Here is a 13,818-nt window from a genome sequence, read left to right as displayed (position 1 = left end):
TCCTCTCTTTTCATCTCATTGCCTAGGGGCTGGGGCACATGCCCGTGCCCCACAGCTGTCAGAAGGCTGGACACAGGCACGGTGCAGGCCATCAGCAAGGACAAAGGGAGTGAAGAACGTGGCCTGGGAGCATGTCATACCCTAGAAATTGTGCACAGAAGCTGAGACACAGGCACTCTTGTGGGTAGTGGGTCCATAAGCCCATCAGATTCTCAGCGGCCCATGAGCTCAAGGTCTTTAGAACTTCAGGTACAGATCATCACTGAGGCTCCCTCAGCTGCTTAACATTCTTTGATTTTGTGAAAAAAGATGTAAACCGTCACAGAAATAGAAACAGTTGCCCAGAATAGTTTAAGTGGCGGTACTTAGTGCTAATCTCACAGGCTCAGCCAGGCTTTGATGACACTGCGGAGGTCACTGTCAACCAAATTCTTCTTTTCCTCCCTAGCTTGTCTTTTTGCTGTGAACTCATGTTTTTGCCCAGGAGATGGTCCTGCTTTCCTTGACTGGGGCCACAATCTTTTGCCTGAGCAGTTACTGGATTCCAGTTATACTGGTGGCAATTCCATTCCCTCTTAGGATGGGCAGCCACAGTGGTGCCCAGGACACCAGGACCAGCCCCGAGGGCCTGTGATGACCTCAGATCTCCAGGGCAGGGTTCGCAACTCCCTAAGGGCAAGCCCAGTGAACTGCAGTGTGGCCTTCTTGGGCATCTCCCGCATTGGTCCCCGGGGCAGGGATCATCTCCAGGCAGGCCCTGGCTTGTGACAGCACTGATGAAATGCATGAGACCTCTGATAAACGAATGGACACTCAACAAAACACGTCTTAACTACCTTATGTTGAACAAACACAACGTGTGAACAAACCATTTATTTTTCTCCCACTGGTCCTTTAAAATTGTTCAAGGAGTCACCTTCCCCTGCCACTGGAAGAAAATTCTGCAGGCCTTCCCTTCTGTAAAAGACAGTTTCCCCTGGTGACTCTCAGATTCAGACAGTTCCAGCTCAGTAACTGGGATGTCTAGTCCATGGTAACAATCAAGTCTCAACTTGATTTAGCATTAACGTTTCTCTCTCCCTGGGCTGGAGGCCTGCGGTAGGAAAGGAAAGAAGTTGCTTTCTCCTCCATTTCTCAGCCTCTCCTCTTCTCGTCCTACTTTCTAGGCAGTTTCAGGGAAGGTGAAGGGAGGGAGCCGCTGGGGGATAGGAAAGGACTTCCCTGCACTAGCACCCAGTTAATTTAGCTCTGGCAGGCATGTGTCACTGGCTCTTCCTTAGGGTACGTTCATCAGCTTTTCAGGGGGTCCCTGCTGGGTCTTTCAGAGGGCATTCCCTTAAACCAGGCAGGTGCCTGTTACGGTAGCCCCCTGTGCAGTTCTTAGTGATTAGTCACTCCAGCTCCCTGCTGCTGGGGTCTCCATTGGACAAGACCCTGCTGTCTCCCACTGGACTCCCACACCTGATCCACAGGACTCACTCACACATCCCTGGCCCTGACCATCTCCAGGAGCTTAGGCAATCCCCCACGCAGCTCTCCAGTTGCTCCCTGAAAAGCAGTTAGTCCTGTGTCTCCCAGAAGAGGGGACTGACCCCGGACCACCACACCTGCAGCTGAGGAATTACCAGTAAACTCCAAGGAGACAATCACTCCCTTCCACTCTTGGCCTAGGATAGCCTTAGCAAATGCTCCCTCCCTTTCCACACTCTGGACCCTTTTTTATCCCCCACCTAGCTGAAGCTCCCAAAAATCATGGCGCTCTTCGCAGACCGTTTCCTTTTCACATATTTTATCTTGAAGTCTCCATTAAAACTTCGATTTTTTTTTTTTTTTTTTTTTTTTTGAGACAGGGTCTTTCTCTGTTGCCCAGGCTGCAGTGCAGTGGTACAAAGTTGGCTCACTGCAGCCTTGATCTCCAGGACTCAAGTGATCCTGCTGCCTCAGCCTCCCCAGTAGCTGGGACTACAGGCACATGCCACCATACCTGGCTAATTTTTATTTTTATTGTTTGTAGACATGGGGTCTGACTATGTTGACCAGCTGGTTGTGAACTCCTGGATTCAAGCACTCCTCCTCCTCAGCCTCCCAAAGTTTTGGGATTACAGGTGTAGCCACTGTGCCTGGCCACAACTTTGATTTTAACATTCTGTTGCACATTTTTTAATTTGATCCTCACACCAACCCCATGAGGGACATTATGATTGAGTCTACATATGGGAACCTCAGGCACAGCGGGACTAACCTGCCCAAGGTCACACAGATGACTGTTTAGATGGGCCTTTCCTTGCCTGGCCTCTACACAAATCCTGCTTATGGAGTGAACCAAGTGACAACTCCCTTCACATAACCCAAAGCCAGCAGTCAATACGCTCGGCAATTTGTACAAAGAAAAAATTGTTGCACCTCCAGGGACTCTTTTCGGGGGTGATGGAAATGTGCGTGTCGATTATGATGTCAAATCCATTTAGTTGCACACTTTAGTTTACTGAAGATAAATTACACCTTAATAAATAAAAGTTGACTTTAAATGCCATTCAAAAAACAACATCAACTCCTGCCCTTCAGTGGTAAAAAAATTAGAGCTAAGATGTCATAGGTGGACCAAGTTAGACTCTGCACAGTGAGTTGGTAGAAGTCATCAAAGGGAAGAGGGGAGCCCAGCAGCTCTCCAGAGGCCATGTCCCTCGCACCTCAGAGGAGAGAAGATAGGACTTCCTGCTTCCACTTCCTGTTTCCCACAGACCTGATCCTCTGCTTCTTTTGGATACCCAGAGCCTTCGTCACTTTCTCATAAAGTTTCCTCTTGAGTCAGTCCAGCTGGGGGCCTTCTCCATCCAAGAGCCTTGACAGTGTGTGCAGCATGCGGGGGACAGGAGGGGTCTCATTATTTTTCCCACGCTGTTCTCTCCTGGACTCAAGGGATCCTCCCGCCTCAGCCTTCCAAAGTGCTGTGAGCCACCATGTCCAGCCCTCGTTCTATTTTTTTTTTTTTTTTTTTTTTTTTGAGACCGAGTCTCACCCTGTTCCCTAGGCTGGAGTGCAGTGGCACGATCTTGGCTCACTGCAACCTCCACCTCCCAGGTTCAAGCGATTCTCCTGCCTCAGCCTCCTGAGTAGCTGGGATTACAGGTGCTTGCCACCACTCCCAGCTAATTTTTGTATTTTTGGTAGAGACAGGGTTTCACCATGTTGGCCAGGCTGATCTCAAATTCCTGACCTCAGGTGATCTGCCCGCTTCGGCCTCCCAAAGTGCTGGGATTACAGGCGTGAGCCACTGCGCCTGGCCCCTCGTTCTATTGTAAACCTTTCAACTACTGCACTTGCTTATGACACTATATGTACATATATTAATTTGATAAAATATGGAGATTAGGCCAGGCGCCGTGGCTCATGCCTGTAATCCCAGCAGGAGTTCAAGACCAGCCTGGCCAACATGGTGAAACCCCATCTCCACCAAAAAAATACAAAAATTGGCCAGGCACATCATTGCCTGATGCGTGATGTAATTTTGTGAGAAAAAAATTAAAACATGCATTTTAGAAAAAAGGATTGAGAAGAAAACCCCAAAATGGGAAAGTAGCAGCCTGTATGTGGTAAACATAAGAGTAATTTTTATCTTTGGGGTTTTTCACATTTTTTCACAATAAGCCTGTACAATCAGATAATAAAAACTGTCAATCTTTAAATAGGATTGGAAAGTCTCTGTTTTCCTGTCACACTCTCATTACCCCTACTGTTTACCACAGATAAGCACTGGGCCTGGGTTTCCCAAGTCCCTTCACTTTCCCCTTGTTAACTGTGGTGCCCTCAGCCCAGGACGGAAGGCACTGTGGCTGGGGACGTGGGCACCTGGGGGTGGCTTCTGCTGGTGCCTCCTCTCCACAGCAAGCATCTCCTGGTTCCTCTGGCTCTGTAGCACTGGCCAGATCGAGGTTGCCAAGCTCGTTGCCATTGCTGGTTACCTCCAAGAAGCTCCTGGCCTTTACTCCCAGAACACACACCTGAAAGACTGCTGCTGGCCTCCGTTTCTAAGGAAACTTTCTTCCTCAGGCCTCATCCCCTGGAGGAGCATAATTACCCGCTGGAGAGAAACAAAGCGGCACTCATTTTTCTGCTTGAATCACTTCCAAAGGGCTTATTGTGATTTCTGACTGTGACGTGGGTTTTGTGGAGAAGAAGTTCCCCTTGGCCAAAGGTAGGCTCTGAGGTGAGGAAACCAGGAAACCTGCCGGCTGATTGAAGATAAGGGAGCAGTGGCCTGTGGAGCAGGGCTCCCCATAAGAACGCTGTACAGTTCTGGCACCTCAGGAACTTGCCCACGTTTGCTGATTGCTAACAGCTGCCTGCTCCCCCGTAACAACAGGCAGGAAAACTCTAGAGTTGTAAAACGGTCTGTTTATTTGCCTTTAGTAGCTGCAGGAAGGGGAAGCAGGGGAGTCTGGGCCCCATGCTGCAGCCCTGGAGGGGAGGCCTGGGTCAGGGCCTCCTGCAGAGGAGAGGAGGAGGCAGGATGGGCCTGAGGAGTGCAAAGTTCAGGGTGGAGTTCCCAGCACAACCCCACACCCTCAGTGAACTCCGAGAAGGCTTCTTCAGAACCCAGGATCTCGCCAGGTACAGTGGCTCAGGCCTGAATTGCAACACTGGAAGGCCGAGGCGGGAAGATGGCTCGAGGCCAAGAATTTGAGACCAGCCTGGGTAACACAGCGAGACCCTGTCTCTACAAAAACAAACAAACAAACAAACAAACAAAAAATTTGAAAAGTTAGCCGGAGGCCGGGCACAGAGACTCACTTCTGTAATCCTAGCACTTTGGGAGGCCAAGGCAGGGGATCACTTGAGATCAGGAGTTTAAGACCAGCCTGCACAACATAAGGAAACCCTGTCTACTAAAAATACCAAAAATTAGCTGGGCGTAGTGGCGAGCACCTGTAATCCCAGCTACTTGGGAGGCTGAGGCACGAGAATCACTTGAACCCGGGAGGCAGAGGTTGCAGTTAGCTGAGATCGCGCCACTGCACTCCAGCCTGGGCCACAGAGCGAGGCTCCATCTCAAAAAAACAAAAAAATTAGCCGGGCATGATGGGATAGGCTTGTAAGTCCCAGCTACTTGGGAGGCAGAGGCGGGAGAATTGCTTGAGCCCAGGAGGTCAAGTCTGCAGTGAGCAGTGTTTGCACCACTGCCTGGGTGACAGCCAGACCCTAACTGATAAATAAACCTCGGGACCTTCCTGTTTTCGGGTCCCATTTTGGGTCCCGTTTGTGCAATGAACCCACCTGGCTATGCTGTGCTCCGTCCTCTCTTTCACTCTCGGGTGATAAATGGGGCCGGCAGCGGGTGAGCTTAGGGCACGAGGACACACACAGGTTTCGTTGCCCGTGTGTGAGGGACCCACAGGTCGTATCTGCTTCCTGAGGAGTAGGCTCGTTGTTCCTCTTCCACAGTGCCTTCAGGCCACAAGCACTGTCCTCTCCCATCCTGAGAGGCCCCGGGAAGGGAGGGCCCCCCACCACCCCGACACACAGACGCCATTTGGTCAGCATCTCTCAGTAACACTCGGACTTCTAAGGCAAGGGACGGCGGTGCCTGAGCCTTACTGTTCTCTTCACAGCCCCTGCTTGTTCCAAAGGTGATCAAAGGGGTGGCAGGAAGTAAAACTGGCAGCATTTCTAGGCCAGGAAAAACACCTGGGCGCTGTTTTTAAAAACCCTCTGCTCCATCGGTATTTTCCCCCAAGTACTCAACTGAGATCCCCTGACGCTTCAAGGGCGGGTCACCAAATAGTCTATTACTGTCTCCCTTCTTTGATCCATCAAAGCGCTGGATTGACGAAGCCACTTTACACCCAGAAGCCTATAAGCATCTCCTTCTCCATTTTGAAAACAGAAAATCACTACCAAGAAAGGATTCTCTAGAAAATCTTGAGAACTAAGTTAAAAAATCAAATGGACGCTGCTTTCTTTTTCCAAGAACCCTCTTAGGACCACCATTCCGGGGGAATATTGCTCATGATTAATGGAAAGCAAATAAATGAATGGACTGAAATTAAATAAATCAGCCATGACATCCATGAATCTGTGCGTCGCTGAACCTGGCTGTACCTCATTTCCTCTGACCAGACAATAAGAACTACCTTTACTTGCAACATTGTCAGTCCTACTTGTATTAAGTCTAACAGGTAGGGGGGAGGGGGTGTCTTGAATCCTTGAATCCTTAGCTAATCTTTCTCTTGAAGTGGAGTCTCAAGGTTCATGCGTAAATGTCAGCCCCTCAGTCCTGCTTTGGAATGAAATACAGTGACACAGTAAGTTGCAAGGACCTTGGCAGGAAAGCCCAGGAGGAGGAGGAAAGGAAGGGTATAATGTGAACACACGGGCTGGGGATAGAATCCTGAAGGTTTTGCTGCTTGTTAGTTTTTAACCTGTCCTTGAAGATGTCTTGATTGGAAGTTACTAGATTTTATCTGATAGAGCTGGAAGGAATCTTGGGGTATTTAATTTAGGGATTCCATGGGCAGGCTCTGGAATCTGTGACATTGAACTTAATGTGTAGAATTGTGTTGTGGATAGGCTTTCTGGTTTTCAAATGTCCACAAATTCTTTGATGATTCCCTCCTCAAATGGTGGAAGCCAAAGGAGAGGGGTTGAAAAACAAAACAAAAACAAAAAAACTGGTGGAAGCCAGGTCCTCTCCCTTCAGTGAAGACTGTACTCAGTAACTTGCTTCTAACAAACTCATCATGCAAGGCTTCCTTGTTGCCCTCTTTCTTTTTATTAATATATACACATTCTTTTGGTAGAGACAGGTATCTCACTATTTTCCCTGGGCTGGTCTTGAACTCCCGACCTAGGCAATCTGCCCTCCTTAGCCTACCAAAGTGCTAGGATTATAGGCGTGAGCCACCACGCCCCCTGGCCCTTGCCCTCTTTCTTTCTTTTTTTTTTTTTTTTGAGATGGAGTTTCGCTCTCATCACCCAGGCTGAAGTGCAATGGCGCAATCTCAGCTCACTGCAACCTCCGTCTCTTGGGTTCAAGTGATTCTCCAACCTCAGCCTCTCCAGTAGCTGGGACTACAGGCATGCACCACCACATCCAGATAATTTTTGTATTTTTAGTAGAGACGGGGTTTCGCCATGTTGGCCAGGCTGGTCTCAAACTCCTGACCTCAGGTGATCTGCCCACTTCGGCCTCCCAAAGTGTTGGGATTACAGGCGTGAGCCACCGCACCCGGCCCCCTTGCCCTCTTTCTTAGCTGACTTGCTCAGGGGAAAGCCAGCTGCCATGTTAGGAGCACACCAACAGCCCTTACCCACCGTGTGAGTGAGCCTTCTCAGAAGGGGACCCTGCAGCCCTATTTGAGCCTTTGGATCAGGGTGCCCTATTGACATCTGGGGCTGGATAATTTTTGTTGTGGGGAGTTGTGCTGTGTGCTGTAGGAGCTATCACAGCATCCCTGGCCCCCATCCACTAGATGCCAATAGCATACTCCCCCAACTTAGTGACCGTAAAAAATGTTTCCAGATGTTGACAAATGTCCCCTGAGGGGCAAAATCACCCCCCCACCCCAGCTGACAGCTGCTGTGTTAGATAACTGCAACCCTGGTGGACATTCACTTCAATCTCATGAGCCAGGATAACCCACCTAAGCTGCATCCAAATTCCTGACGCACAGAAGCTGTGAGATAAGAAACTACTATGTTCTTGGGGTGATTTATTATGCAGCAATAAATTATCAATTCAATGAGTATGTGAATTTTTCAGAGGAAAAGAAGGGTCCTCACCCTTCTTTTTCCTTTTTTGTTTTGTTGTTTTTTTTTGAGACGGAGCTCACTGTGTCACCCACGCTGGAGTGCAGTGGTGCAATCTTGGCTCACTGCAACCTCAGCCTCCCGGGTTCAAGCAATGCTCATGCCTCTCAGCCTTCTGAGTAGCTGGGACTACAGTCGTGTGCCACCACACCCAGCTAATTTTTTGTATTTTCAGTAGAGACGGGGTTTCACTGTGTTGGCCAGGCTGGTCTTAACCTCCAGGCCTCAAGTGATCCACCCGCCTTGGCCTCCCAAAGTGCTGGGATTACAGGCGTGAGCCACCACATCCAGCCGGGACTTTACCTTTCTTTGGGGTCTTAGGGGTAAGAACCCTGGATATAGGCCAGCCTTCTAGCCAATGTGTGACCCCTTTGCATGGCTTCCTTGAGTGTTGGTCAAACCAACACTGCTTGAATAATTCTAACAATCATACCTTATAAGGTCAGTTATAATTGAATAATTCTAATAATCATACCTTATAAGGCTCAGTGTATTGTTAAACAGAAAATTTTATTTTATTTTATTTTTGAGACAAAGTCTCACACTTGTCCCCCAAGCTGGAGTGCAATGGCACAATCTCGGCTCACTGCAACCTCTGCCTCCCAGGTTCAAGTGATTCTCCTGCCTCAGCCTCCTAAGTAGCTGGGATTACAGGTGCCTGCCACCACACCCAGCTAATTTTTATATTTTTAGTAGAGATGGGGTTTCACCATGTTGACCAGGCTGGTCTTGAACTGACCTCAGGTGATCCGCCTGCCTCAGCCTCCCAAAGTGCTGGGATTACAGGAATGAGCCACCGCGCCTGGCAAGAAAAATTTATTTTATGTGGAGACCAAATCTACTACCTCAGCTCCCATCTGCGTGGCAGGTGACCTGTGTTTTTTTCAAATTTCTTTCCCAGCTCCCCAGTCCCTCTCAAGACTTAGCTTTTCTATGCCTCACTTTTTTTTTTTTTTTTTTTTTGAGATGGAGTCTTGCTCTGTTGCCCAGGCTGGAGTGCAGTGGCATGGCCTCGGCTCACTACAACCTCCTCCTCCCGGGTTCAAGCAATTCCCCTGCTTCAGCTTCCCAAGTAGCTGGGACTACATGTGTGCACAACCACGCCTAGCTAGTTTTTGTAGTTTTAGTAGAGATAAGGTTTCACCATGTTGGCAGGCTGATCTTGAACTCCTGGCCTCAGGTGATACCCCGACCTCGGCCTCCCAAAGTGCTAGGATTACAGGCTTCAGCCACCATGCCGGCCCCTTGCTTTTTTAAAAAAAACCCGTGATATGGGTGAACTAATTCTTGCTACTCTGAAAGTATTAGCTGGCAAAAGATAGAGCATATTCTGTTTAGCACTTCTGGAAATAGGAGCATTAGGCAAATCAGTTCTGAGTAGTCCCTGCTGGTGCAGGCCTCTGCTGGTGTTCTGGGCATTAGTCACTGCCAATTGCTCGTCCTTTCTCTCCAAGTCTCCTGAGGTCATGGACATGCTTTGTATTAGTCTGTTTTCACACTGTTGATAAAGGAATACTCGAGACTGGGAAGAAAAAGAGGTTTAATTGGACTTACAGTTCCACATGGCTGGGGAGGCCTCAGAATCATGACGGGAGGCAAAAGACACTTCTTACATGGCAGTGGCAAGAGAAAATGAGGCAGATGCAAAGTAGAAACCCCTGATAAAACCATCAGATCTTGTGAGATTTATTCACTATCACAAGAACAGTACGGAGGAAATTCCCCCAAGATTCAAATGATCTCCCACCAGGTACCTCCCACAACATGTGGGAATTATGGGAGTACAATTCAAGTTAAGATTTGGGTGGGGACACAGAGTCAAACCATATCATACTTGAAGCCATAATTCTTCCTGTCAGTTCTCTTGAGGGGCGGTGACATCTCTATTTCCTTCATGCAGTCAGAGGACTCTCACAATCCTCACTGACCTGTCTATCTCTCTTTTTGGACTGTTTCCTTGCAAGCCCCTTCAGTCTCTGTTAAAATCCAACATATTTTCCCTTAGCTTCTCTGAAATAGTTGCAGCCCTATTACTTCTACAGCCAGGCTTCGCGGGTCAGAACTACTTGCCAGAGACAAAATAAATGCAAAAAGAAACTAGAGAGCCACAGAACTCACTCAACCAGGCAGAATGCATAGGAGACTCATTGGCTGAGAGCTGTGCCTTCGCCGCACTTGCTTAGGCTCAATGGCTCTGGGTGGGAAGCACCACCAGCTCTCCTTGGCTGAGATGCATCCATGCTCAGTACTCTCAGAGCAGGGAAAAGAAAGACTTTTAACAAATACTGTGAAGAGTTTTGGTTTTCGTTTTTTTTAACATTTAAAGTTTTAAAAATCATTTTATTTTTTAAGACTGTGGCCGGGTGCAGTGGCTCACGCCTGCAATCCCAGCACTTTGGGAGGCTGAGGTGGGTGGATCACCTGAGGTCAGGAGTTCGAGACCAGCCTGACCAACATGGCGAAACCCCACCTCTACCAAAAATACAAAAGTTAGCCAGGCATGGTGATGTGCACCTGTAATCCCAGCTACTCAGGAGGCTAAGGCAGGAGAATTGCTTGAACCCAGGAGGCAGAGGTTGCAGCGAGCTGAGATCACACCACTGTACTGCAACCTGAGTGACAGAGTGAGACCCTGTCTCAAAAACACAAAAAACCTTCTAATGAATTAGTGCTGTGCAGGATGTCATTACATAAGGATATGCAAGACTGGGCATAGTGGCTCCTACCTATAATCCCAGCACTGTGAGAGGCCAAGGCAGAAGGATCACTTGAGCCCAGGAGTTCAAGACCAGCCTGGGCAACACCATGGGAGACCCCATCTCTACAAAACAAAACAAAACAAAAAAAAAGTTAAAACATCATCCAGGTGTGGTGGTGAGCACCTGTAGTCCCAGCTGCTCAAAAGGCTGAGATGGGAGGATCTCTTGCAACCAGGAAGTCGAGGCTACAAGGAGCTATGATCACCCCACTACATCACTGCACTTCAGCCTGGGCGACAGAGTGAGAACTTGTCTTCTAAAATATATATGTGTATATAATTACTCTTCTAGTTAGAAAATTGGCTAAAAAAATTAAAAGCATTTGTATCCTGAAAAAACGCAACGTGTAATCTAACAATATAACTTTCAGATGCCTTCTACTGTCTATGACTACCCCTAGGATGGATCTTAAACTATCAAAAGCAATCAGTATGTTTACTTCTTGTTTCCCTGGTTCAGATGATGAGGTCTTTTTTTTTTTTGAGATGGAGTCTTGCTCTGTCCCCCAGGCTGGAGTGCAGTGGCATGATCTCGGCTCACTGCAAGCTCTGCCTCCTGGGTTCACACCATTCTCCCGCCTCAGCCTCCCGAGTAGCTGGGACTACAGGCGCCCGCCACCATGCCCAGGTAATTTTTTTGTGCTTTTTAGTAGAGATGAGGTTTCACCGTGTTAGCCAGGATGGTCTTGATCTCCTGACCTCGTGATTCGCCCGCCTCAGCCTCCCAAAGTGCTGGGATTACAGGCGTGAGTCACTGCACCTGGCCAAGAGATGATGAGGTCTTGACAGGCAGGACCTGTGTCCTGTTTATCTTTGGATGCTTTTGGCTTCCTTGCACAGCTGAGTTTGCACCCTGCATGAGGATGCCTAGTCAAAGGAGCGAATGAGGGCTGAAATCCAGCCTTTTCTTCCCTAGTCAAGCCCCGTGCCTTGGGGTTGTGTTTGCCTGGAGGCAGTATACTTTTTCTATTTTATTTGACCTATATAACTTCTTCTAATTTCCTAACAGTGTCCTTTGATTTCTCATCTCCTAAACATTGTAGAAGCCCAAAAATTACTGAAAAAGGAAAGGATTCAATGAAAAAATGAATGAAGCATACTTTACTTTTGATAAAGATGCATGAGAGAGGCAGACACTATTTTTCATCAGTCCCAGCAATCATTTCTCTCCTTCCTGGCCCCATTTCTTTCCTGATATTTACTCCTCACCCCTCTCAACTCAGTAAATCCTGAGGAATCTAAGCCAATGACTCTCAACCTTGGCTATACATTAGAATCACCTGGGGAGATTTTTTAAACCCCTCTATCCAGGCACATCCCAAACCAATTGTATTAGTCCATTTTCACGCTGCTGATAAAGACATACCCAAGACCAGGCAATTTACAAAAGAAAGAGTTTCAATTGGACTTACAGTTCCATGTGGTTGGGGAAGGCAAGGAGGAGCAAGTCATGTCTTATATGTATGGTAGCAGGCCGAGAGAGCTTCTGCAGGAAACTTCCCCCTTATAAAAACCATCAGATCTCATGAGACTTACTATCAGCAGAGCAGCACAGGAAAGATTTGCCCCCATGATTCAATTACCTCCCACCAGGTTCCTCTCACAACACGTGGGAATTCATTATGAGATTTGGCGGGGGACACAGCCAAACCATATCATTCTGCCCTGGCCCCTCCCAAATCTCATCTCCTCACATTTCAAAATCAATCATGCCTTCCCAACAGTCCTCCAAAATCTTTTTTTTTTTTTTTTTTTGAGATGGAGTCTTGCACTGTCACCCAGGCTGGAGTGAATGGCCTGATCTCGGCTCACTGTAACAATTGCTTCTGGGTTCAAGCAATTCTTTTGCCTCGGCCTCCTGAGTAGCTGGGATTATAGGTGCCCGACACCCCACCTGGCTAATTTTTGTATTTTTCATAGAGACAGGGATTCAGTATGTTGGCCAGGCTGGTCTCAAACTCCTGACCTCATGATCCACCCACCTCAGCCTCCCAAAGTGCTGGGATTACAGGCATGAGCCACCGCCCCCAGGGCAGTCAAATCTTAAAGCTCTAAAATGATCTCCTTTGACTCCAGGTCTCACATCCAGGTCACGCTGATGCAGGAGGTAGGTCCCCTTGGTCTTGGGCAGCTCTGCCCCTGTGGCTTTGCAGGGTATAGCCCCCCTCCTGGCTGCTTTCACATGCTGGTGTTGACCATCTGTGGCTTTTCCAAGCACATGGTGCAAGCCGTAGATACACCATTCTGTGGTCTGAAGAATGGTATCCGTCTTCTAACAGATCCACTAGGCAGTGCCCCAGTAGGCACTCTGTCTGGGGGCTCCGACCCCACATTTCCCTTTCACACTGCCCTAGCAGAGGTTCTTTCTCCATGAGCACCCTGACCCTGCAGCAAACTTCTGCCTGGGCATCCAGCCGTTTCCATACATCCTCTGAAATCTAGGTGGAGGTTCCCAAACCTCAGTTCTTGACTTATGTGCACCCACTGGCTCAACACCACATGGAAACTGCCAAAGCTTGGGGCTTCCACCCTCTGAAGTAACAGCCCAAGCTGTACCTTGGCCCCTTTTAGCCATGGCTAGAGCAGCTGGAATGCAGGACACCAAGTCCCTAGGCTGCACACAACATGGGGACCTTGGGCCCAACCCACGAAACCATTTTTTCCTCCTAGGTCTCTAGGCCTGTGATGGGAGGGGCTGCTGTGAAGACCTCTGACATGCCTTGGGGCCATTTTCCCCATTGTCTTGCAGGTTAACATTCGGCTCCTCGTTACTTTTGCAAATTTCTATAGCCAACTTGAATTTCTCCTCAGAAAATGGGATTTTCATCCCAGCACTTTGGGAGGCCGAGATGGGCGGATCACGAGGTCAGGAGATCGAGACCATCCTGGCTAACCCGGTGAAACCCCGTCTCTACTAAAAATACAAGAAAATTAGCCGGGTGAGGTGGCAGGCGCCTGTAGTCCCAGCTACTTGGGAGGCTGAGGCAGGAGAATGGCGTGAAACCGGCGGGGCGGAGCTTGCAGTGAGCCGAGATCGCGCGCCACTGCACTCCAGCCTGGGGCACAGCAAGACTCCGTCTCAAAAAAAAAAAAAAAAGAAAATAGGATTTTCTTTTCTATCACATTGGCAGGCTGCAAATTTTCTGAACTTTTATGCTCTGCTTCCCCTATAAAACTGGATGCCTTTAACAGCATCCACATCACCTCTTGAATGCTTTGCTGCTTAGAATGCTTTCTTCCACCAGCTACCCTAA

Source organism: Macaca nemestrina, chromosome 1, assembly GCF_043159975.1.
Source record: "Macaca nemestrina isolate mMacNem1 chromosome 1, mMacNem.hap1, whole genome shotgun sequence".
NCBI lineage: Eukaryota > Metazoa > Chordata > Mammalia > Primates > Cercopithecidae > Macaca > Macaca nemestrina.
This window is presented reverse-complemented; position numbering follows the sequence as displayed.